At 46.5% G+C, this 25670-nt stretch overlaps 1 long non-coding RNA gene and 1 pseudogene across 2 annotated transcripts in view; one reads left to right on the top strand and one right to left on the bottom strand.

Annotated features, from left to right (window-relative positions):
- Positions 1-25670, bottom strand: part of LOC141990646 (uncharacterized) — an 87517-nt gene that overhangs the window by 59398 nt on the left and 2449 nt on the right. For both annotated transcript variants that reach the window (XR_012640225.1, XR_012640226.1), the window contains exon 2: positions 2819-2917. This is a non-coding gene — a long non-coding RNA (uncharacterized LOC141990646). The remainder of the gene's footprint in view (positions 1-2818; positions 2918-25670) is intronic.
- Positions 21072-21246, top strand: LOC141991759 (U2 spliceosomal RNA; annotated as a pseudogene).

Here is a 25670-nt window from a genome sequence, read left to right as displayed (position 1 = left end):
TCAAATTCAGAATACAAGAATACTGCACTGGAGAATCTTTAGCTTGATGAGACCAGGACTTTAAACTCTCCAGTTTGAAAAGAATCAGTGACTATCTTTCAAAAAAAATCTCAAAGTGGAACAGCCTACAGCTCAATTATTTCATGTATTATCCACGTTCTTCATTTACTTGAGTCAAATACTATTTGTAATACAGTATTACTGACTCTTCTTGGATGCACAGTAGACAACAGTAATACAGCAACTGCTCGTTCTTTCACGTGTGTTGTGGTTTCTGGAAACAAGAGACTGGGGCTAGCTAGAGTATTGTGATTTATATTTAAAAACTTTTAAAAGAATTGAATTCAGGAGCATGTTGGCCCTAAGGGCTCCATCCTTGGATACATAGGAAAGTTGAATAATTTAAATAAAAGCACTTGTCAGCCCTACAGTTACTGTCATTTCATCTCTACAATACCATCTGTGAGAGTCAGAGAGTCTTCCAAGGGTGCCCATGGCGCACACAGTTACTATCCAAACATCAGGGCTGAGTTTCATCTGTATATTTGTCACATTTAAATAATTGCGGGGTTGAGTTACAAGGGGAGCTTTGATACTTCATCACAGGAGAGTCACTCAGATGCAAGTGTCTTCCCACCACCTAACTAGCTTTGGCAGCTTATCAGTTTTCAGTAGTGTTGCCTGTGGTACAATTCACTTAAGACAACCAACTGGAAGTTCCAGTGGAGTCTGTTTCACAGCCTATGGGTAATATAGCACGAGAAACACTGAGACAAGTATGACTGAAGAGGTGGGCACTGTGCAGACTCCTTGCACACAGTCTCTCTTCTACTGCTGCATACCCTGGGACAGTAGCAGTTAGAAAAAGTAGCTGAGAACTAGGGAAGGCAGCATCTGATCCTTAAAAAGCAACAAAAGGAACAGAGAACTGGGAGGGTGGAGGAGGGTTGTCTAGTGCAATTAGAGACCAACACATTTCAAAGAATCAGGAAAACACCAGGTTTTTCTACAGTTTTCAGGCACATATTATTCCTTTTTTAATATACACACAGTTTCCGAGGGTTTAGCGCCACTGACTTGGTCAGTGCACAAGAGATGGTCTATACAACAGGCAATAGAGAAAGTAAGATTCACTTATTCATTTTTCTGTTGCTTATGAAGCTTGCAGGCATTAATCTAAAAAAACAAAAAACAAATTAAAAGGCACATGTTCAGAACAGAAATCTCTTACGACACTAAGTATTTTGCCCAGCCAGAAGATTCTGAATAATTGCAATAAAATTCAAGTTTAGCTGAATTGATGGAATATATTCAAAGGGGTCAAACAAAATATTTTAGACAGTTATAATAGTGAAAATACAATAGAACTATACTCCAATTCACAGCTTGGCAGCACAAGACATCTCCACCCTTCATTGCAATAAAGAGATATTAAGCAATGTGCTTTCAAGTTTGACCACGTAATATGTTGTTACTTGTGCCATAATGATTTCCCTTACTACTTTCTTTTTAAGTTAATCTTATCATCAGCAAGTCAGTTTGAGTAGTTAACTCAGTCTAAATGCACAAGGTGACAATGCAGAGCTACATATAGTCAAATGGACAAAAATCAACTTTCAAAAAATGGTAAGAGGTGATCATGCTACTTACAGTGCAAATTTAGGAAAAAAACCCACAAACAAGATGTGGACAAATACTAAAACTGAATGACTCATTGGTCATATGAGAGCTTTACATTTAATTCCCTTGCAGTGTGAATTCCGTTAGCACTTCAGAGACAAGATACCAGTCTTAACCAACATTGCTACAGAACTGAAGGCAGAGTACATGCAAGTATTGTACTTACATAGTTCTTATAGAAACCCAGAGGAGGGTTCTCCTATAATCAAGATTTCAGTTGGATTTGTCACTTATGAAACATGCATTCATGTGTAATTTAACTGAATTACACAAGCCCACTAAAGGAAAGAAAGTCTACTCAATCTGAACTTTCATTGCTCCTGTTTTTAAAATTATAACCATATATATTTCACTATTTAGATCAGTGTCACAAAACAAATCTCATCTTGCAAACTTTTAAAAAGTCTTAAAAATTTAAGTACAACTAACCAATTAAAATAAAAGCACTTGCAGAAGAAAATGGAACAAAAACTACCAAGTGCTTCAATTGTAAGCCTTGGGTATTTTTCAAAATTAAAAATTTTAACTCACAAGCAGGTTGAAAATAAAATACACCTATCAAAATATTTTTACATCCCTTTCCAGCTGGAATTGTAAAGCTTAAATTCAAGGCACTGTACTCCTGCCAGGGTTAATATGATTTTCTAGTCATCAGTTCAAGTACATTAACTTTAAAGACTGCAAGTGTAAAACAGAATGAAGTGTCATTAGCAATGAAATGTGAACAAATATTTCCATAAACAAACTCTTTTGTGAAAATGTGTCAGTGATTGCTTGATGCAGCGTGTGGCTCTGCATGCTATTAGGCCTGAACTTGGTGCCAGCAATAGAATCATACCTCTTCAAACACATATGGCATCTATAGGGTCTCACACACACACACATACACACACACCCCATTACAATCTATCCAAAGGCAACAAAGATGTGTTATTCTTATGTTCAGGTCAGGTGGATTGGCAGCAGGTTGCCCTCGTGAAACTGGATTGCCAAGAGCTGGGAAGTATGCGTTGCTTTGACCCCCACCAATCCCAGGTTGTGCCCACCCACTGTATTCCATAAAGTGGTGGAGAGGAAACTCCTCTGTATTGACCAAGAGGCATCACACAAGGTGTTGCTATGTCAGAAAGAGCAGTACCTGGTATGGATGGTGAAACTCCAGGAGTTAAATGCAGTGGACAAAGAACGAGACACTGGAACAATGTACTTTCCCCACTTCTAGTCTTAGAGAATTAACCTACAAAAAAAAAAGAGAAAAAAGCAATAGCTGTCAAACTTATGTTATCTTAACTGAAGAATGAGGATTATTTATTTTGTTAAATTATGAATGTATTGCAGAACTGGTCGTTTTCAACCCAACAGTGGCAAATGATTCAGCTCTTATGTTAGTCTCACTCCCTCCAGTGGCTAAGGCTTTGAATGACAGGGTAAACACCACCTCCTCCTTTCGGCACTGACTAATCTAAACCCTTCTAGGTGAGGCATAGATGGGAAATGAGTGTAAAGAATAAACTCACACCGAAGTCCTTGGCCTCTCCACTATTAAACAACTAATACTGGAATCTTCTGGTAGCCTCCAAACCATTTAAAATTACTCACTGGACATGCAAGAAGGGGGTACATACTAATTCACCCTCAGACTTTATTTTCCCTAGGGACAGGATCAATTTGGGAAATTGAAAACCTTTTGATGTAGAAATGTGGATGCCTGTACACATAATAGCTAGTTTTCTACCTACTGTAAAGGGCCAGGCAGTCCAGGATATGCCACTGAACAGATGAAAGAAATTAACACATTAATGCCACCAAAGCAGTTTCTAGTAAAAAGTTATCTGCAAGATCCCCTACGCCTGCTGGCACTTGTGCCTGACTAACACAAACAGAACCTTATCCCAATCCCATTTTAAACTTCTTTCACCCCTCCAAAAGAAGGTTTTTTTAAAGTTGCCGCACAACTGGAAAAAAAAAAAAAAAAAAAGAAGCAGAAGAAGAGTGTTTGCACAAAGTAGCTCAACCGGGTTGCTTACTGAAGATATCTGGAGTTTGCACAGTGGGGTGAGGGAAAAGGACTTTCTTTTCTAAACACAAGACAGCTGGCTTCCCGAGAATTATGAGCTCAATAGTAGCGCAAATACCACAGAACAATTACAGTACAAGACACTGTCTAGTTTCCCTGTGGACTGGTATGACTGGGCCCATTCACCTCCTGGGAGTGCCTCCTGTCAGTTGGGTGTGAACCTCCACTTCCTCTGCTCATGTTGCCCCCTGTTGGTTGTTGCCCTCATCAGGCGTAGGGCTGCCAGGTGTCCAGTTTTTGACCAGAAAATCCAGTCAAAAAGGGGACCTTGGAGTGTCCTGTTAGATGTTCTGACCAGACATCAGAAGTCTGGTTATCTGGGTGGAGAAGAGGTGCTGGGTCATCAACTTGCATCAGCTCCTGCCCAGTTGGGGCCACCTGCTACCTGCACCTCATGGGCAGGCAGGCTTCATGTCAAGCTGCAGCTCCTGTCCCAGCCCCAAAGCAGAGGGAGTCCAGCTAGGAGATGGGGGGAGAGGATCGAGCAACAAGGTAGGGGGAGAAGGGAGAGCAGTAAGTGATGGGGGGGCAGAGCCTCAAGGGAAGAGGCAGAGCAGGGTGGGGTCTGGTTTTAAGCAATTAAAATTGGCAGGTCTTCAGTGACTCAGTCATCCAGCTATGTGTCAGTCAAATGCATGACTGAACAAACAGACCCTTTCTGGGCTACAAAGGTCCAACAGGGATTGTCCCTGGGCCCTCAGTATTGTCTTTAGCCTTGTCTCTGGGCTCAGCCCTCAGCCCCTTCTGGGCTTGCTTTAAGTCCATGTCTGCCCTGATATAGAGCAGTTAGGGCTGCCAATTTTAGTTGGATGTATTCCTGGAGGTTTCATCAAATGACAATCTTTAATTAAGGATCTATCTTTAATTCCTGAAGACTCCAGGACAATCCTGGAGGGACTTGATGCATCTGAAGAAGTGGGTTTTTTTACCCACAAAAGCCTATGCCCAAATAAATCTGTTAGTCTTTAACGGTGCCATTGGACTCCTCGTTGTTTTCCTGGAGGGTTGGCAAACCCTAAGAGCAGTGCCCCCAGGGCTTCCTCCCTGGATACTCTAAGTCTTGCCCTTTACTTGAGCCTCTAAACAAGCCTTATCCACTTCTCAGGATTTATACCACACTGCCAGTGACTGATGGGGGGACCTGGGCCTGGCCACTACTGCAGGTCCCAACCTAGGGACTCTACAAATAGTGGTCACATGCTGCTTCCTACAACTGTTGCTGCTGCTGCTATTCTTCTCTGGGCCATTTCCCACCTAGCCCCTTCCTTTTCTTGGGTTCTCTATTTGAGCAGAGTGTCTTCAGGCCTCCTTGCCTGGAGAGTTTCACAGCCTTCCACTCTGTATTACCCTTCTGGTCCCAGACAGCAACTGTATTGCTCAGGGGCCCTGCAGCTCCTTTTAACTGAGCCTACCGAAATCTGAGCAGCTGCATCACTGCCATTTTTCTAGGCAGGCCTGGAGGACCCACCTTTACTGATCCTTTTCTAGGGCAGAGTAGGGAAGGGCCACGAGGCCTCCAGCAGGGGACCTCAAAGGGCCTGATACACCCATCACTCCTGGGTTAGCAGGATTTTTATCCCCCCCTCCCCCCTCCGCACCACACACACACACAATTTACAACTTCCTGCTGTGATTTCACCAAGTCAGCACCTATTCCTGAAAGGTAGATACTGGTGTGTTTTAGTTTGGAAGTCTCAGTCTACATAGACTAGGTCAATCTGAAAAGGTTGGTTCAAGTGGGGAACTAAGGGCAAAAAGCAAGTGTGAATGTGTGTATTGGAGATTTGTGTCTGGCGGGGGATCTGGGTTCAGCTCTTTTTTATTTAAAGAAAATCAGGGACGTTGTAAGGTCTGAGGCCTTTTTTTGCAGCCACAGGAGGAGAGCAGCAGCCATGAGCCAAGAAGCAGAAAGTCACGTCCTCACGTCCCATCTAAATTATATCAAAACAATGTCACATGGGGCTGTTAAGGTTCCCCTCCCAATAGTATGCACCATGTAGGGAGCCAGGGTGGCTCCCCTCCAAACCAGAGGGTAAAGAGCCACCCTTGCAGCCTGAGTGGGCGGGGCCAGGCCAAGCTTCCGCCAATCCCCAGAAGGGGAAGGGTGGGACAGGAAGTACAAAGGGTGGGGCCCTCTGCCCAGTGAAGAGAGCACCAGGGAGGGAGACAGACACAGGCTGCTCCCTTGCGATCCTGCTGCTGACCCAGGCGAAGCCCTGGGCAAGGAGGAGCCTGACCGGGAGGAAGGCCTGTGGCAACCAGGGCTGCCAGCGCTGAATACCCAGAGGACCTGGAGGGGCCTGACGGCAGCCCGGGCCAGTGTGAGTCTGATACCGAGGGGGAGTGGGAGTGGTCCGCAGCGGAATACCCAGAGGAGATGGAGGGACCGGAGTGGCCCGCAGCGGAATACTCTGATGAGATGGAGGGACCAGAGCGACCCGCCTGAGAGACCGGGTAAGAAGTAGCCCAGGGGCCCAACTACACCGTGGGGTGGGTGTGTTTGGTCAGCGGGCACGGACAGCCCCGCTGACCCAGCGGCGGGACTTTCGCCTCCCGCCACTGCCAGGGCCCTGGGCTGGAACGCAGTGGAGTTGGGTGGGCCTGCGTTCCCCTACCCCGGCGCTCCCCTGCCTGAGGGGCGCGCTACTGACTCCGGCCGGCGCTCCCCTGCCTGAGGGGCGCGCTACTGACTCCGGCTGGCGCACCTTCCCTGCTAATTCCCCAACACCCGGAAGGTGTGGCTGAGGCCTGCCACGGAGACCATAGCTCTCCATCGCCCCTAGGGGCTCGGAGGACCAACACCTGTCACACACCAGCACTAGATAATCAAGGAGTCTCTTAAGATGTTTAAAGAAAACTTTGTTTAATGGCATTCTGCCTGTCAAGGAATCACTTAACAGTTGTGGGTGTGAAATCTATTTTATTGTTTTACCTTTACAGTCCCTAACTTCTCTATTGTTTATCTGTATGGTTCCTTTCTGGTTCTTTGATTAATTATGCAACAGACAAACAGTTTTACAAGATTTAAATCAATTAAGGTGGGGATATGATTAAAGAATTGTTTCAAAATGGGCTAAGATTGATTAAAATTACAGTGTCGTAGTACTTTAGTTTAAAATGATTGGTTAAGGTACAGCTAAGCAGGACTCAAGTTTCACCATATAAATAAACTGGGATCCAAAAGGAAGGTCTTTGGAACCAAATCCAGGACACAGCCGCAAGATCAGAACTGCCAGCACTCAACACCCTGCCGATCACACCATGCAGAAGCTGAAGTCCCCAGACGACCAGATCCTGACTGACCATCAGGAAAAGTTCATCTGCCTTTTGGGGAGTTGTGAGCACTGTATGCTTAGTGTGTGCATTCTGTTTTGGTAACTGTTAATACCTAGAGGTTAAGGACATTACTGTGCAAGGCTCTTTCACTGGTAAAAGATCCTACAAACCGCAGAAGAGTACACCCTGAGCCCAGGATGGGTAAAGGTGGGTGCCTTTCCAGCTTGAAAAAGAGGAGACTAAGAGGAGATATGATAGAGGTATATAAAATCATGAGTGGTGTGGAGAAAGTGAATAAGGAAAAGTTATTTACTTGTTCCCATAATATAAGAACTGGGGCCACCAAATGAAATTAATGGATAGCAGGTTTAAAATAAGTAAAAGGAAGTTCTTCTTCACTCAGCACACAGTCAACCTGTAGAATTCCTTGCCTGAGGAGGTTGTGAAGGCTAGGACTATAACAGGGTTTAAAAGAGAACTGGATAAATTCATGGAGGTTAAGTCCATTAATGGCTATTAGCCAGGATGGGTAAGGAATGGTGTCCCTAGCCACTGTTTGTCAGAGGGTGGAAATGGATGGCAAGAGAGAGATCCCATGACAGGGAAAGGATGAAGGAGCTTAAATCAATCAGGTTACACCTTGAGCCCACAAAAGGGTAAAGGTGGGGTGTCCTACAGTATGCAGATAACAAAGTCACAGGGACTCTCTGCTTTTGGGAATGGATCCTTTGACTCTCAAAACAAAAAACATTAATTTGTAAACAGTATATTAATATATAGGATCTCAGTATGGTGGGTTTTAAGAGCAGTGATGCAGAAAAAGAGCCACAAAAAAAAAAAGAGCCATGAACCAGGTGTGACGGGTTTGGTCACAGAGACCCCCTTGGGACTGTCACCTGATGTGCTGAGATTACCTCTGAGTCCATTTTCCCTCCCAGCTTGGGCTTCCAGAACCCTGCCTTGTTGAGCCAGACATGCTAGCCTGCTGCAACACAGACCCAGGTCTGGTCCACGCCCCCAAAGCTGCAGACTAACTAAAAACTGCTCAGCAAGTTTCCTATCTCCAGCACCCAGATGCCCAGTTCCCAATGGGATCCAAACCCCAAATAAATCTGTTTTACTCTGAATAAAGTTTATACAGGGTAAACTCAAATTATCCGCCCTCTATAACACGGATAGAAATATATGCACAGCTGTTTGCTCCCCCGGGTTCATTAATAAACTTACTCTGGGTTCATTAATAAACAAAAGTGATTTTATTAAATATAAAAAGTAGGATTTAAGTGGTTTCAAGTAATGACAGAACAAAGTCAGTCACCAAGCAAAATAAAGCAAAAACGCGCAAATCTAAGCTTAATACATTAAGAAACTGTTTACAGGTAAAATCTCACCCTCACAGATGTTCGAATAAGCTTCTTTCACAGACTAGACTCCTTCCTAGTCTGGGCCCAATCCTTTCCCGTGGTACAGTCCTTGTTAGCAGACATCTTAAGTAGAAACTAGGGGTTCTCTCATGACTGGCAGCCCCCTCTCTTCTGCTCTACCCCTTTTTATAGCTTTGGCACAAGACAGGAATCTTGTGTCTCTCTAGGTCCCCAACCCACCTTCTAAAAATGGAAGAGTGCCAGATTTAAGATGGACTTCAGTATCAGGTGACATGATCACATGTCCTGTGAGACCCCAGCCTCCATTCTTCCTGGGCTGGCCCACACATGCCCAGGAAGGTTTGCAAGTAAACAGAGCCATCTACAACTAATTGTCCTAGTCAATGGGAGCCATCAATATTCTCAACCACCATTAATGGCCCGCACTTTGCAGAATTACAAGAGGACCTCAGAGTTATATTTCATATTTCTAGCTTGAGATACAAGAATGATACATGCATACAAATAGGATGAACACTCAGTAGATTATAAGCTTTGTAATGATACCTTAGAAGAGACCTTTTGCATAAAGCATATTCCAGTTACATCATATAAGCATATTTCCATAAAGCATATGGAGTGCAACATCATCCCAGGATTCTTTCAACTTTTTTACACTGATATTTTTGCCCAAATGATTCATGTTTTATAGCAAAGAGGCTAAAGTAAACTGAAAAGCAAAAACAAAAAATAATCATCATCACATGAACGGAGGAGCGTGTCTAAAACAGGATACATTTTCAAAATTGTTATTTAAGCTCATATTTTAAGATTCTAAAAGAGGTGCTTTCAAGCAAATTACTCTTCTACGTAACTGACAACTGATTTACTGTTTACATACTTCACTCCAATCCACAGTTTATGGTACTGCCACAACAAGCAATAGACTACATAACACTACTGGAAGTCACTAGATGACACTATTGCAAAGTCTTCCTAGCTCTTTATCTGAACATAATAAGCATTTCTCCACATTCTAATTCTTCTGTCAGCTGTGATCCAGCTTTTTTAGATGCTAAGAAAAATCACCAGTAAAGTCTGGTTCTACCTTGGTGTGTCTCTCTACTAAATCACTCTTAGTCACTTTAGATAAGCTATTACCAGCAGGAGAGTGGGATGGGAGGAGGTATTGTTTCATGGTCTCTGTGTATATAATGTCTTCTGCAGTTTCCACAGTATGCATCAGATGAAGTGAGCTGTAGCTCACAAAAGCTTATGCTCAAATAAATTGGTTAGTCTCTAAGGTGCCACAAGTACTCCTTTTCTTTTCGTGAATACAGACTAACACGGCTGTTACTCTGAAACCTGTTTCTTACCAGTTATACCCATGCAGCTGGACATATAGTCTGGAACCCAAAAAATACACACACATACAGCCTCTATCTTATAAGTCACAACAGATTCATGTTAGCATTTTGGGATTTCTCTGCTGCCTTCATTGTGCAACCTAAAACAAAATGACCAAATTAACATGCTGTGAAGTATGGCTGCCTTCCAGCTACTGCATCCTTTTTACTTGCAGAGAAGGTTAACTGTCAAACTACTTTTCAATTACGTTTGTGTCACTTTCCAACCATACTGAATGAAGACTGAACGACATGATTTTAGTAAATATCTTTAAAGACAATCTCAGAGGTTTTCAGCAGATTATTAGCACTCCTGCCTCAGCATCTGAGTGTTGTATCACAGCCTGGGCCTTCAAAACAGTACAAGGGTCACTGGATTTACTAATTTCAGTGAAACTGAATTTAAGTCTCTCTACCCACTTAGTTCATAAAGTTCAAGGCAGAACATAGCCGGATCGGAAATTCTTGTCCAAACAAAGATCAGTTTGAATAGCTATATCAGGATCAAAGTTAGGGCTGTAATCAAGATCAGCTGGGTATTTCATTCAGCCTGAGGATCCGATGGGTATTTCACTAGGTCTTTCTGATGTTCAGGTAGGTATTTCAATTGAAGCACACTTGAAGAATTGTGCCAGACTCAAGACATAGCAAAGCACTACTGGAATTTTATCAGATAAGCTCCGTCCTTCTCCTCCCCTTGCCCCCGGTAAACTGTAAAACTACACCAAATAGTTCCACATAAGAGTTGAAGGATCCTGTAATTTACTGTCCAGGTGTTGATTTCAGGAATAAATTCACAGCTGAGGCTGAATTATGTCACTATTTCACTTTCACCTCAATTCCCTGCTGACAGAATGAGTTGTTTTTGATCATTAGACGCTTGCTAGACCAGATGTCCTAGTCTGTTGGCTAACTTCTTGTCACCTTTGCTGACAGCCATGTCCATTAGGGAAAATTCCTCATTTGGAATGAAGTTCTGGCACAGGCTCACTTTACCATATCCTAATAACTTCTGGATACGGAGCACTCACCAGTTGAGTGTGATACACAGTACCTTTTGTTTTAGCAATAATAGGGAGTCTGTTTCAACTGCAATAGCTTTTCCTGATATCAGAATATGCAACACACACCTTTAAAGTATTCTCCATATACATGTCAAGGGGGGCCCTGACATCCACTCCCACCAGCTGAGGAACTGGAAAGACCCACAAAATCTCTGGGACTCATTGTTCAGGTGAGGTGCCACCCCCAGCACCTACACAGGTATCCGGGCAGCCCCCCCGAAACACACAAACACATGCACACACCCCTCCGTAGGCATCCAGCTCTACTGGAGGAATCAGAGGCTGGAGTACTGCTGGTCTTGAAGACCAAATGGTACAACACCAGAACCTTGAGTCTACTATCAGTTAATGTTTGGGTGTAGAAACCACAACAGTTTTACTGAACAATGTGGAGACATGTCTTCCAGCCACTTAATAATGCTTCTGAAAAAGCTACATTCTCTGGGAGGATAAAGGGGGAAGCAGAACTGTCCTTATACACTGGAACAACGCTACAAGTGATGAGTGGTATTGAATCACGTGGCTTATCCAATTTTGAATGATTTTACATCATTCAAAGTGTTTGCCTATTAGCTTCCTTTTATGTTTCTGCTATTTGTTGTAAACATTTATTTTTGAAGCTAGCCAGGGCACACATATTCTGGATAAACACACAGGCCTCACAGTGAATGGATGTGTTGCACAATTGCACCTAAAGTCACATGGTGTACAAAGAGCTTGCCTGTCTGAGAACTTTAATGAAGTTTTAGACATGCTAAAACTATTTTATAAATAAAATATTGAGAGGGAAGGAGGTGATCAAGTTATTTTCTTTCCTTCCTTCTCTCCCCATTAATAATCATTCCCCATCACACACACTATACTTCTCATTTTAAGCACATTCCTAACCACACAAATAATGCATAATTACATATTAGGAGAGGCCTTTTAATGGAGTCAACCTCAATTATATTTATATACAGTATATAAAGCTATCTCATCTACAGGAGCTGACGTAAACATGGAACAAACCTTATTGCAATGACCAATGCAACCAAATTACAGAGAACAGAGTTAGTGGGGGGAATCATACATCAAGGCTCACTTTCAAATTTCACCCATTCTGCCAGAATGTTTCCTGTTATGGTTCTCTTATCTCTCCTCATGTCCAGGCCACCTGGCCAGTGGCTTGGCATGAGCAACTCTAAGGCTGGTAACTATGATAACAACCTTGCAGAACCTGTGTGTGTGTGTATGAATGAATGTGTGAATAAATATGAAATTGAATGGAATGTTATAGCTATAACTAACTGCTTACTATGATTCTTTCTGTATTCACAATAAATGTGGCATTTTGCCTTTTCCCCTTTAATAAGATCCTGCTGGTTTTTATTTTATTGGTATAACAGACAAACACAGGGATGAGGTTTAAGTGGCATGCCACAACTTTATTAAAATTAACACAGGGGAGAGGGTCTGCCCACCTTGTCACCCATACTCTTACCAATCAGGTAAGTGGCTCCAGTGCAGGGGTTACAAGGTTTCTACCATATAAGCCTTAATTTGGGGTAGCCTCTCCTCAGCCTACCACTAGGACTCGGCTCTCCTTTCTGAGTCCTACTATCCACCCTACCCCTGTGAGGGGGGCAATGGATACTAAACGTGGGGACATTGGTCTGCAAAGGCCACAAGGTTATTCCCTGTTCCTTGACAACAAGGTTCATCAGTAAAATCCCAGGAACTGTTCCTTTTAACTGCACTGGAAACCGTCTGTGAGTTCAAATGAATTAACATTCTTACAAAGTGCTATCACTCATTATTAAAGCCTATTCCTGTTTAACTTAACTGTGCCTCCAGGATGCTCTGAGGAAGGTGAAGAACTCCCTAGGCCTCTGCCAATTTGGAAATGGGAAGAAAAATTCCTTTCCAACCGCAAAACAAGCAATAGGGTAGACCTCCAGCAACTGCAAAGAACAGCTCTCAGGCTACCACTACAGGGTGGGGAGGGTGGGGTTGCTGGAATGTACAGAGCAAACAGAAGCTACACATGGCGGGTGAGGGACCAATCAGCTCCCTTCCTCCCCAAGATAGCCAATAGGTGGCTAGAAACTTTGAAGGGGAGGGGCACCTTTGCAACCCCTCAGCATGTGCTCTACCCATGGACAATGAATTTGGTAGGCTCTTACACATAACTATGGAAATATTTGTCCCATATATGTTCTGAAATGCCACTTCCGGGCAGTTTAGTATTATGTCAAAATTAGCACTGAAAAGCAAGTGAAGGTACAGATGTCAATCTCAATGGAAAGCATTAAGAAAGTGAAATAGCTTTAACAAATGGATTTGAAACTATTTAAAATATAATTTTAAGTCGAGCTCATTTCTTCCACAGAGAATTGGAGTGCAATGATTTCACTTACAAACACCAAACAGTAGTCTTTTCGTTGGTAACATGGATTTTCTAGTCAGTAAAGTGTATTGTGTGTAAACTTACTAATATTCCTCTCGTCACACAAGAGACCTGCATCCCCCTCTTTTAAGTGATCATGCATTCAGTCTGTAATATGGTTTCTGTGTGAGTCCTGCCACATTCTTGGTGAAAAGGACCAGTGAGAAGATATGTATTTTGATGATCGAGCTCTTTAAATAGTGTTCAATATTTCATGCACCTCAACAGGAATGAGGTAGAGTTAAGCTATAAGTTCAGCCAACAGCAAAACAGCAGTTTTATAAAAGCTGGCCAGATAAGATTAGGTACACACCACGGTTATCTTGCAGCCTGAATGCTCCCCAAAGCACCACAGGATGTGCATTGTTACTGAAGAGATACCTGCTCACAATTCATATGCAGCCTAGTTTAATGTCAGCAGAGCTGCAACAGCTGCTCTTCAGTAAACAACTCAATATTAGTCAAAAGTAAAAAACGTCCCATGCTATGAAGGAAATGCTGAGAAGCAAAAATTGTGTAGTTACTACTGCTGTGATCTTTGCCTGCACCTAATCATTTCAGGGTGGATCCTACAAGATAAAACAAGGCAAGACACAAGAGTTAGAGGCCAGACTAAATGTGACAGGTCTGATGGACAAGAGTCTGTATGTTTAAGCACTGAAAAAACTAATCATTATGCAAGGAGAAGCAGACAGAAAGTCTGCAGTTTCAAGTGAGAAAAGGTAATGTTCAGCCACAGAACAATGTTAAAAGGCATCATGGTTTGCCAAGAGCGAGATTCAGTAACTTGAAGATGCTTTTTTTAAAAAATCACCTTGGCTTCCAAAGAGGGGGCTTTGATTCCTACTCGATTTAAGCAGGAAATGTTAATGCACTTCATGATCAGATGCCAGCCATTCTTTCAGGAACAAGTAAAGCTAGCCTGGCTGCAAAGACCAACTGTAAAACAACCTCAAAAGTCTTGTTCTACGAGTCTAAAAATATATATTGTTCTGCAGGCCCGAGATCCATTTTTAAGTTAGTTTCTTAATAGGATTTGTGTCTGAATGCAAAAGTCTGAACTGAAAAAAGTGACTAACTAGTTTCCCTTTTGTGTCATTTCAAGGTGCACAAAGACAGTCCAGCAGAATAGCAGTTCTCATTTACTCACAAGATGTATTTTTCAGTATCACCTTATTATTATATTCTCCTTCACTACTGTTACATGTTCAGCTGACTATACCTCAAATAATATCAGACATGTACAGATAACCCTATTTGAGTAGTAGATTTTGCTAAACATGAGCATGATTTCCTATCTGAGTGTCAAGGTTCCTCAAAGGTATCTTGGATTTTGGCCTGAGGAAAAATCTCATTATGGTATGCAAGGGGCTGAAACTGGGCAAGGGGCATGTGAAAACTTACTGCTTGGGAGGATTTCAATATACAGTATAAGCAAGTCAAGGGCAGAGCTGAAACTGAGACACAATGTAATTCTCCTGCCTGGTGACATGGTGTCAACACTATGGTATTGTGTATGAGACCCAGGCTGAAGCACAGAGTTCTTGGTTCCAAGATAATGGCAATTCTGAGTCCGAAAAACAGATAGGAGACAAAGCCAGAGGACTGACTGTTTTCACTGCCCAGACATTATTAGCCCGTGACAAAGCGTGGCTTTTGTAGCAACAGACATTAGAAAGCCACTCAACTGCATTTGGAGCTCAATAAAGGCTCTTCTAACGATAAAAGTTGAATCTAACTGAGGGAAGGAGGGTGTTTGGGCTCCAAGGGGGAGTTGTTATATTTATTCAGGAGATAACTGGAATATTATGTTCTTAGACAAAAGATCATTGGCTGGGGGTGCAGATGCCCTACATACCGTCTACTGTAAATAACTATAAAGACACTGCAGCATTTTCCCCTCACCGGCACAGCTGGTGTCACGCACCTAATTTTTCAAAACCTGGAAGGGTCAGGGATGAGTGGAAGGCCACGGTTAGTCCAATATTTTGTTTATGTCCTAAAGGAGAAAAAGAGACTAAAAAAAAACCTCTTTGAAGCAAAGGCTGCCTCTCATTCTGTGTCTATGCTGTGCTGAGCACAACAGAGCCGTACCCTCAACTGAGGTCACTACGTGCTACTGTGCTATAAATAATAAAAATAAATACTCCAACTCCCTAACTCTGCTCTCCTACCTTTTCCCTGCCCCCAAACTGGAGGCCTTGGTGCCACAGAGCTCATTAGTGCAGCTGCGCCGATGCAGCATGTTAAGTATAGACCTGCCGTAAGCGACTGCTGCCCAGGTTGAGACTGAGAAAGGGGGTCTTGGCTCAGAAGTTTCCATTTGTAGGGGGGTGATATGTATTGTTTATTTAAATTATTTCCTGCTGTGACCCCCCCCCCAGAGTTCTAATAGCCTCATCTGTTCCTGTCCCATTTTATGCCCTTCAGCTGGTCATGTCTGTATGTGATACACGCAGGGCTGTCCTTAGGCATACACAGCATACGCAGCTGCATAGGGCACGCCAGAATTTGGGGCACCACCGGGACCATCGATGCCACCTTCTCATCTTGCTGGGGGGTGCTCAATCCCTGCCTCTGCTCCAGGCCCCGCCCCCACTCCACCCCTTCCCCTAAGCCCTGCTCCCCCGCTTCCCCTCCCCCTAGTACGCCCGTCCCCGCTCCTCCCCCTCCCTCCTGGAACTTGAACACCACAAATCAGCTGTTTGCAGCACTCCAGAAGCACTGGGAGGGAGCGGGAGGAGTTGGTAAGCATGGGGCTGCCAGCGCACGAGAGGAGCGGGGGAAGGGGTGCAGGGTGGGGAGCTTGGTGCCCGTGGGTGTTCCGCACTCATTAAATTTTCCCCATGGGTGCTCCAGCCCCAGAGCACCCACCCACGGGGTCTGCGCCTATGACCGGGACAGCAGGTAAAAGCGGGTCGGCTCCCGCACACCCAGCACGTGCTACAATCTCCTTACTCGGCAGAAGACAGGGGCCTTATTCACAGAGCCAAATGCACCGGCGTAGGAGCACCAGTTGCGCCGGCATAGGGGCACCAGTTGAATAATACTGCATAGGGCCCCACATATCCTAGAAGCAGGGAAACGTCAAAGTCTGTTACATTGAGATATGCCAGATGCTACGGGTGGACCGGATATTCTTAGACGACCATATCAATATGCAGTGTATCTATTTTTGTGTTCCTGGCTTGCTGAATGGGTTTCCTGTGGAATCTGGAATCATCAGAAGTTAGTTAGTCCAAATCCCTAGAACAAGTAAACAAGTCAGTAGAAACACCAGTTGTGTGGGGGAGTGCGTACTGTAGTTTTCACCTATATAGCGTCAAAGTTAAGTGTCAGCCTAAATTGACTTAGAAGTGAGGCATTCTGGCATAAAGGACTGACAATTTATGTATGGACTTACCAGGATCCCATGAGGCTGATGGGTAATACCTGGTAACGCTAGCACATGTGTACACTCTTTATTCTTTTATGGAATGTTTTCTCCGTAATGTTTTTGTCCTAAATGCTCTGTGCTTTCTGAAAGATGCCTGGTCCTGGGTAAACCCTGTCATAGCCCCTGGGAGACGGCAGAACTGCAGGTGCTGGACTGAAGTCAGATGTGCTGGGATAAGTATAGCGAATTACAGCTTAAACCTTCGGTCTGGGAGGAGAGGGACTGGAGTTCCCACCCCAAGGAAGATGATGCCTAGTCCTGAGACCTGGGTGCAGGTGCCCACAAGGAGGCTAGGTAGGAGTCAGAAGAGGTGCAGTTACACAGGAACTGAGACAATACACAGTTAGAGTGTGCTTTCCATTCTCTGTTGCAATGCTTCTGTATGCCTGCTTCCAGCAGGTACAGAGTTGTGCCCAACAGAAGAAGAGGAACCTGATAGAGATGGAGCAGCTGTTGGCTCAGCATGGCTGAGTTTCCAGTGACTATCTTAATGCTCGTGACCCTGCCTTTTGCAGAGAGAAGCTCCTGTTTTATGTGGAAGGGGCTAGGTCTTGGAAAGAAGGCTCCAGCTCATGGTTTGGGGTGGGGAAGCCCTCAAATTAGGGTACTAGCAGAGCTGGGGAGGAAGAGAGTGTTCCCAGGAAGGGGAACTGACTCCATGGAGGGTTGTTTCATTTCTGAGCTTTCTTTCCAACTGCCACTTAAAGCATTAGTGAGACACGGGTGAGATAATATCTTGTATTGGACCAACCTCTGTTGGTGGGAGAGACAAGCTTTTGAGCGTACACAGAGCTGCTGTTTGGGTCTGGAAAAAACAACTCAGTGTGTCACTGCTAAGTAAAAGTGGAACAGATTGTTTAGCGTAGTTAACACATTTCAAGGGACAATGCAAGGTAAAGTGGCCTGTTAACACCCCTTCACTCACAGGCAAGAAAGTAAAGGAACAGAGGAGCAGAGGTAAACGTGGGCCGGTACAGCATACTGGCAAGAAGTGGCCACCAGTACGGGCCCATACACAGCCTATGGCAGCGCTTTAACATCGCTACCCCTTTTGTGCCCCCCGCCCCTGGAGATCTGCACCAGGCACCATCTCAATCAAGATTTGCGGGCCTATAATTCTATGAATACTTGTGGCACCTTAGAGACTAACCAATTTATTTGAGCATAAGCTTTCATGAGCTACAGCTCACTTCATCGGATGCATCACCCAAGACTCACCCAAGAACTGTCTGCAGAAACCGCTCCCAGGAGATGTCCCGGCCAGGAGAACGCCCCGCCTGCCCACAGAACGCCTGCTCCAAACCTCAACACCACCATCAGGGGAACCAGAAGGAGAGGCGTCAACCGCCACTACGATCCAGCAGCGGCTTCAAGGATCCAGAAGCTGTACCGGGCAAACCGCTCCAAAGCCATGCGAGAGATCCTCGACGGGCCCTCACCCTACTGCACAATCCCATCTGAACGTCTCTATAGCTACTTCAGGGACGTATTCGACCACACAGCCCAGGATGGCGCGCTGCGCCCAGAGTGCCTCTGCCCCCTGCCCCGTGTCGACGACGCAGGTGCCCTGGAAGCTGACTTCACGCCCAAGGAAGTGTTGGCCAGACTCTTAAAAACAAAAAACACAGCTCCCGGGAAAGACGGCATCCGCTACAACCTCCTGAAAAAGCGAGATCCTGGCTGCCTGGTCCTCGCCACGCTCTTCAACCAGTGCAAGCGATTCTGCCGGACTCCCAGCTCCTGGAAGAAGGCCATGATGGTTCTGGTGTACAAGAAGGGTGAGCGGGGTGACCCCAGCAACTGGAGGCCCATCTCCTTCTGCTCCACGATGTACAAGCTCTATGCCAGCTGCCTGGCGTCGGGGATCACGGAGTGGTCCGTGCATGGGAGGGCCATCAGCTCCACCCAGAAAGGCTTCATGTCCTGCGAGGGCTGCTTTGAACACAACTTTGTCCTCCAAACCATCATCGAAACGACCAGAAGGGTGCAGAGGCAGTGTACGGTAGCATGGCTCGACCTGGCCAACGCCTTTGGATCCATGCCCCACCACCACATCTTTGCCACGCTTCAGGAGTTTGGGATGCCAGAGAACTTCCGCCGTGTGGTCCAAGAGATGTACGAGGGATGCAGCACCACCATTTGCTCGGTCGAAGGGGAGACCGCCGAGATCCCAATCCGGAGCGGAGTTAAGCAGGGCTGTCCCCTCAGCCCCATCATCTTTAACCTCGCCATGGAGCCGTTGCTACGAGCGATCTCCAAGGGCGCAGACGGCTTCAACCTCCACGGTGAGAGGGTGAGCGTCCTGGCTTACGCGGATGATCTGGTCCTGACCGCAGACGACCCAGAGAACCTCCAGCGTATGCTAGATGCCACCAGTCGAGTTGCCGATTGGATGGGGCTCCGCTTCAATGCAAAGAAGTGCGCATCCCTCCACATAGATGGCAGCAAAAGGGACGCCGTGCAGGAGACAGAATTCCAGATCCAGGGCGAGCCCGTCTTCCCCCTGGCTGAGGGGCAGGCCTACCGACACCTCGGCACACCGACGGGTTTCCGTGTCCGACAGACACCCGAGGACACCATCCAAGAGATCCTACAGGATGCCGCCAAGATCGACACCTCACTGCTAGCACCGTGGCAAAAGATAAACGCCCTGAACACCTTCCTGATCCCCCGCATCTCGTTCGTCCTGAGGGGATCTGCCGTGGCAAAGGTACCCCTCAACAAGGCGGACAAGATCATCTGGCAGCTGGTGAAGAAGTGGTTATTCCTTCCCCAGAGAGCCAGCAACGAGCTGGTCTATATCACCCACAGGCATGGCGGTACCAATGTCCCCCGCATGGGTGACCTGTGTGACATCGCGGTGATCACCCACGCCTTCCACCTGCTGACGTGTCCTGACGCCATGGTGAGGAGCATCGCAGCAAAAGCCCCCCATGACGCAACACAAAAGCGGATCGGTAGAGCCCCCTCCAGCCAAGACACCGCCAGCTTCCTGAGCGGTTCCCTGGATGGCAAATTCGGCCGAGATGGGGGCGATATCGCTTCACTGTGGTCCCGGGCCCGCAATGCCACGCGCCGCCTGGGGAAGCGCATCAGCTGCCGCTGGGAGTGGTGTGAGGAGCGCCAGGAGCTGGGAGTCCTGGTGCCGCAGATCAGGTCCGAGGGCAACACCATCGTCACCCCGAGCGCCAGGGGCCTGCTGGAGAGAACCCTGAAGGCAGCCACCCACTCGCTGTACGTAGAAGCCTGGAAGCGCAAGCCGGACCAGGGAAAAGCCTTCGAACTGACCAGCAAATGGGACGCCAGCAACCACTTCCTCGCCGGGGTCGGCTTCACCCGCTTCGCCGACTGGCGGTTCATCCACCGCGCCCGGCTCAACTGTGTCCCGCTCAATGGAACCGTCTGCCACGGGAACTGAGACAAGCGTTGCAGGAAGTGTGGCTACGCCAATGAGACCCTGCCCCACGTCCTGTGCAGCTGCAAGCCCCACTCCAGAGCCTGGCAACTGTGCCACAACGCCATCCAGAACCGCCTGGTGAAAGCCATCGCCCCGCGCCTGGGGGAGGTCGCCGTGAACTGCACTATCCCCGGTACCGACAGCCCACTGCGACCCGACGTGGTCGTCACCGACGAGGCCCAGAAAAAGATCATCCTCATCGACATCACGGTCCCCTTCGAGAACAGGTCCCCGGCCTTCCGAGAAGCCTGAGCTCGGAAACTGGAAAAATACGCCCCTCTGGCCGACACCCTGAGAGCGAAGGGCTACCAGGTGCAGCTGGACGCCCTGATCGTCGGAGCCCTGGGCACTTGGGACCCCTGCAACGAGCGTGTGCTGCGGACCTGTGGGATCGGTAGACACTACGCACGGCTCATGCGGCACCTCATGGTCTCGGACACCATCCAATGGTCCAGGGACATCTACATCGAGCACATCACCGGCCACCGACAGTACCAGGAGGAGTGAGCCGGTACGACATTGTGCGCACACTGTGGGAAAGAGACTGAGAGACCTTCCCCATCAGACCATATGAACTGGAACCGTAAACCCACTGAACATTAAACCCCACCAAATGAGGGTAGACCCATCCCCACCCCCGTATTCACTCACTATACCCAGCATACTGAACATAGCCGTTGTGTGGATAACTTACCCCATATCTCGATGTCTGTACTCTGACCGGTTAAACTTTTCCCCCCAGTCGGGGAGATTGCAGATTATTATGTGATCCTTGCTCCACCAACTCCTAAATCAAATTTTGCACCCCTTGATAATCTGTACCTTATCCCCTGACAACCAGAAACTTCTATGCTTGAACTCTGTACCGTTGCTTATTTCAACATTATCTTAATAAAATTATTAAATCTGTTCTTATCAGTTTAATATCTGATACGTCCTCTATCTGAGAACTATATATTACATGGATTTTTGGAACAGAAAGATGGAATAGAAGCTTGCTCCATCCACTCCACGCATCGACCTGGTATTGCAGTACCTCCAGGAACAGTGCACCTCCCCCCTGGGGAGACTATTGTGGTTGAAAAACAGAATCAGTTGAAATCTGCCGTTTAAACCAGTGTTTACAACAGTTTTATTCTCAAGCATTCAATCTTTTAGCTTATTTACCAAAGTTTCTGTTTTAATTTTGTGAGTCCGGAGAGATGTACTAGAGAATTATTTAAAAAGCTGGGACTCTACTTTGCGCAGCGAGTACTTTCAACAGGAGGAGGCATGAATAAGGGTTTATCAGGGAGATACTTCTTTATATACATGTGACCTTCAATATTATAAAAAAATAATTGCATTATGATTATATAGACAGGTCCTATTCTTCTCCCCACCCAACAGATGGTCTATGTGTTTCGGTTTGTAAGCTCAAGTGAAGGCAGTAGGTGTGGTACTGCACCCAGGGGCCCCAATCCTCTGTAACAGACGTTCAAAACACTCATATTTAACTTCTGGTTCCCACGATGTGGCTTGGGACAGGACACTTCAGGTGGCTGCCCCTTTCAAATTGCTCTGCAGAGCGAAGATTAAACTATTTACCTCCTCTCCGAGGAGTGTACATTATGCAGTGTTTGTGACGTGCTTTACAGCTGTGAAGTGCTCACTGTTACTCTTCTGTGAAAGGTTTCAGAGGGGTAGCCCTGTGAGTCTGTATCAGCAAAACAAGGAGGAGTCAACGAGAAACTGCAGCGCTGGAATTAATTTGCAAACTTGACACCATCAAATTAGGCCTGAATAAAGACTGGGAGTGGCTGGGTCACTACAACAAGTAATTCCCCTCTGTTGATATTCACACCTGCTTGTCAACTGTTGGGAATTGGCCTCGTTAGCCCTGACTCTCCCCCCCCCCATCTTTTCATGTGCTGTATATTTATACCTGCCTACTGTATTTTTCACTCCTTGCATCTGATGAAGTAAGCCCAAATAAATGTTTTCGTCTCTAAGGTGCCACAAGGACTCCTCGTTGTTTCTTCTGGGAAAGGCTGGTTTGTGGCAATTGATTTATCCCAGGCAGGTGCTCACACTTACAGCGGTGCAGCTGGGCCCCTGAAGCATTTAGTGGAGAGGCTACCTGTGCCACTGAAAGAGCTTCTCTCATCAGCATAGGTGCTTCCCCTCCCAGAGAGGCGGTAGCTCTCTCCCTAGTAGAAACCAGTCTACACAGGGGGCGGGCCGGGGGGTTAGGTCGATATTATGCGTCGCTCAGGGAATGCATTTTATAGCAACATACGCTGAAAGCCTAGACCAGGGCTCAGTGGCTCGAGAGTTGTTTCCCCCTCCCTTGCAGTTTTTTGTTTTTCCACCAAGCTTTGAAATCAGGACCAGCAGGTGGCGCCAGAGCTCCACAGCCCCAACCGGGGGGGTGGGGGGAGAGAAAGAGAAAGCTGCCAAAATGAAGTGAGCTCTGGAGACTGAGCAGAGCTGGCTGTTGGGACCCACAAAACCTGCAGTCTAAAGGCTTGTCTACATGGGGGAATTGACTGGCCTCCTAGAAGCAGAGTAAGCACTGCGCTGTAGCTCTTCCAGTATAACCGCTGGACACGGACACTCTGTTCCAAATAAAAACAACTTTATTCCCAAAAATTACTACTCCGCTTCCAAAGCTATTCTGCTATGGCCATGGCAGGAACTATTCCCATGTAGACAAGCACCTAAAGCTGCAGGGCTCCCACGTGACGGAGTTGATAGCTTTGGCATGTTCATTGGTGCCCCACTGGAAGAAACTGCTGAGGGCAGTGTTGTATTCTCCCTCTCTCCAGCCATCAGGCCTGCATGCCAACGTAGTCCAACACATTACTTGGCTCTGTACAGGGGGAAATGGATGAAATTCTATGGCCTGTGTTACACAGGCAGTCAGATCAAATGATCCCATTGTCCCTGCTGCCCTTAAAATGTAGGAATCTATTGTTGCAGCTTTACCTAGTCTGAGAGGCAGCGAAAGGAAGGGAGGGAAAGGCAAAGGAACCTTTGAGATGACAGCCCCTCCCCAATAAATGGCACATTTTCAGTACTTAAATATCAAACTGGGAACCCCCAGAGTCTTCACAGTCTCGGTCTCTTCTCCACAGAGCTAGAGCAGACCTGCCCCTCAGAAGCTCTTTGGATTCTAATCTCCTCAGAGACAGATTTATATTCAGCGCGCATGCCGCGCAGGAACAGGGATAAGCAGCTCTCCAGCACATCACACGATAAGGCAGTGGAAACGGAACCTGACTTCTCTTTTCTGTTATGGGGATCTTCTCCTGCATGCGCCACAAAAAGTCACAGGGTGGTAGATTCAGGAGATAGGAACAAACAACTGGAACATATGCCATTGTGCAAAATATGCACCTTTCCGGATGTACTGAGCTCTGCTCTGCCAGGGAGACGGAATAGGAACTTGCTCCATCCATGCCACACATCGACCTGGTACTGCAGTACCTCCAGGAACGGCGTACCTCCCCTCGGGTAAAGAGAAAAGAGAAAAAAAAAAGTTGAGCTGTGTGTTGGCTTAGGGTGTGGTGTCCCTCTTTGTAAGATGCAGAGCTACGGTGGGGCACCGGCCTGTGATTTAGGAGATCTGGGTGCAATTCCCTGCTCCACCACAGACTCCCTTTGTTACCTTCAGTAAATCACATAGCTTCCCTGTGCCTCAGTTCCCCACCTGTACAGAGGGAACAAAAGCCATGCCCTGCAGATTGTGAAGGGCTCAAATACTATTGTAATGGGGATCCACTAAGTACTGAAGACAGGAGCTAGATCCTGTTCCATCTCACGGAGCCGGACTGATACCACATGACTGGTTGAAAAGCACTATTGATAAGGGAAGTATTCTCACACTTGCAGAGTCTGAAAGACCAGCGTTGTTCTAAGCGCATATATTAATTTTATATTTCTGCATCTTCCCCTCCCAGAGTCACTGGGGGACAAGGAGCTCCGTGGCACCAAGGCTTCAAGTTCTACAACAAAGACTAGAGGCAGGAAAGAGGTAGACGAGCAGAGTTATGGGGTTGAGTCTTTATTATTATTAGTATTAATATTAATAGCACAGTAGCACCTGGGAACCCAGTTGAGGTTACGGATCCATTGTGTCAGGCACAGCACAGACATAGCTTGAGAAACAGCCTTTGCTCCACAGACCTTAGTCTGTTCCCCTCGCTCCTTTGAGAGGGGCAGGGGGACATAAAACTAGATATCAGACTTTTCCAGGTTAGAAAAATTAGGTGAGTAGCACCTTCTGCACTCGTAGATGGGGCAATGCTGTGGTGATCTTCTTGTATAGTTATGCAGGGCACCGACACCCATCTGTCACTGATCTTTTACCTAAGAACAAAATAGTTCAGTTGTCCCCTAAACAGAACAACCCCTCTGAAACCCAAACATGTGGTCCCGCTCCCACTTAGATTCAGAGAACAACTAGAAGAGTCTTTATTGAGCTTTGCATGCAGTTGAATGGCTTTCAAACATTCCTTGCTACCTGCTAATAACGTCTGAGAAGTGAAACCAGTCAGTCCTCTGGCTTCTCTGCAGCCGAATAGCCACAGAGGGCTCTCAGGTCCCTTTCCTCCAAGCTGCTTCTTTGACTTTACACAAAAACCATACAAAGGAATTCCCTGTAATTCCACTAGCCCTGTCTCCAACTGTGGCCAGTACCAGCTGTCGACAGAAAGGTGGGAGAAGCCCCAGAATGGGCAACGGTGGAATAAGTTGCCCACAGGTAAGTTCCTCCCCCTCCCCCCAACCCCATTACTCAGGTCTACACAGAAGTGTTCCATTTGATAACCTGCAAAAATGTCCCTCTGACCAACAAGAACGCTCTCCTTACATTACAAATACACTCAAAGGCCTTGATCCTGCAAGGTGCCAAGAGCCCCACACACCGGATATTCTCTGAACTCCGAAACCCACAGGTGCCACCCCACCCACTCCCCTTTGGACAAGCAAGTACACACAGAGGACAGTGTTTGCCAACGCTTGGAAACCCACGGACCACCACACCTATCTTCACAGATCCGGAAATCACCCCCAAACACACCAAGCAATCTGTTGTCTACTGGCAGGCACTCAGATACCACAGAATATGCTCTGAGGAGACAGTCTGGGACAGGCACCTTAACACACGCAAAACCGCCTTCGCCAAAGGGGGACACCCCACCAGAGAAGTACATCGCATCATGGAGTGGGCCACCCAGATACACCAAGGAAACGTGCTTCAATACAGAAATAAAACCCCCACCGACCGCACACCCCTAGTGGTCACCTACTACACCCTACACTGCAACCCATATGGGGTAACAAACAACTAAAACCCATACTTGATAGAAACCCCATCCTGAAAGAAATCTTTCCTGAAACCCCACTTCTGGCCTTCCAAACAACCCCTAATCTCTCCAAGCTCATCATCAGAAGCGAGCTCCCCACAGACCAGGACACACCAACTCACTGCAGCACCAGA

This window comes from Natator depressus, chromosome 7 (genome assembly GCF_965152275.1).
Source record: "Natator depressus isolate rNatDep1 chromosome 7, rNatDep2.hap1, whole genome shotgun sequence".
Lineage (NCBI taxonomy): Eukaryota > Metazoa > Chordata > Testudines > Cheloniidae > Natator > Natator depressus.
The sequence above is the reverse complement of the archived record's forward strand: the minus strand, read 5'-3'. Positions and strand labels throughout refer to the sequence as shown.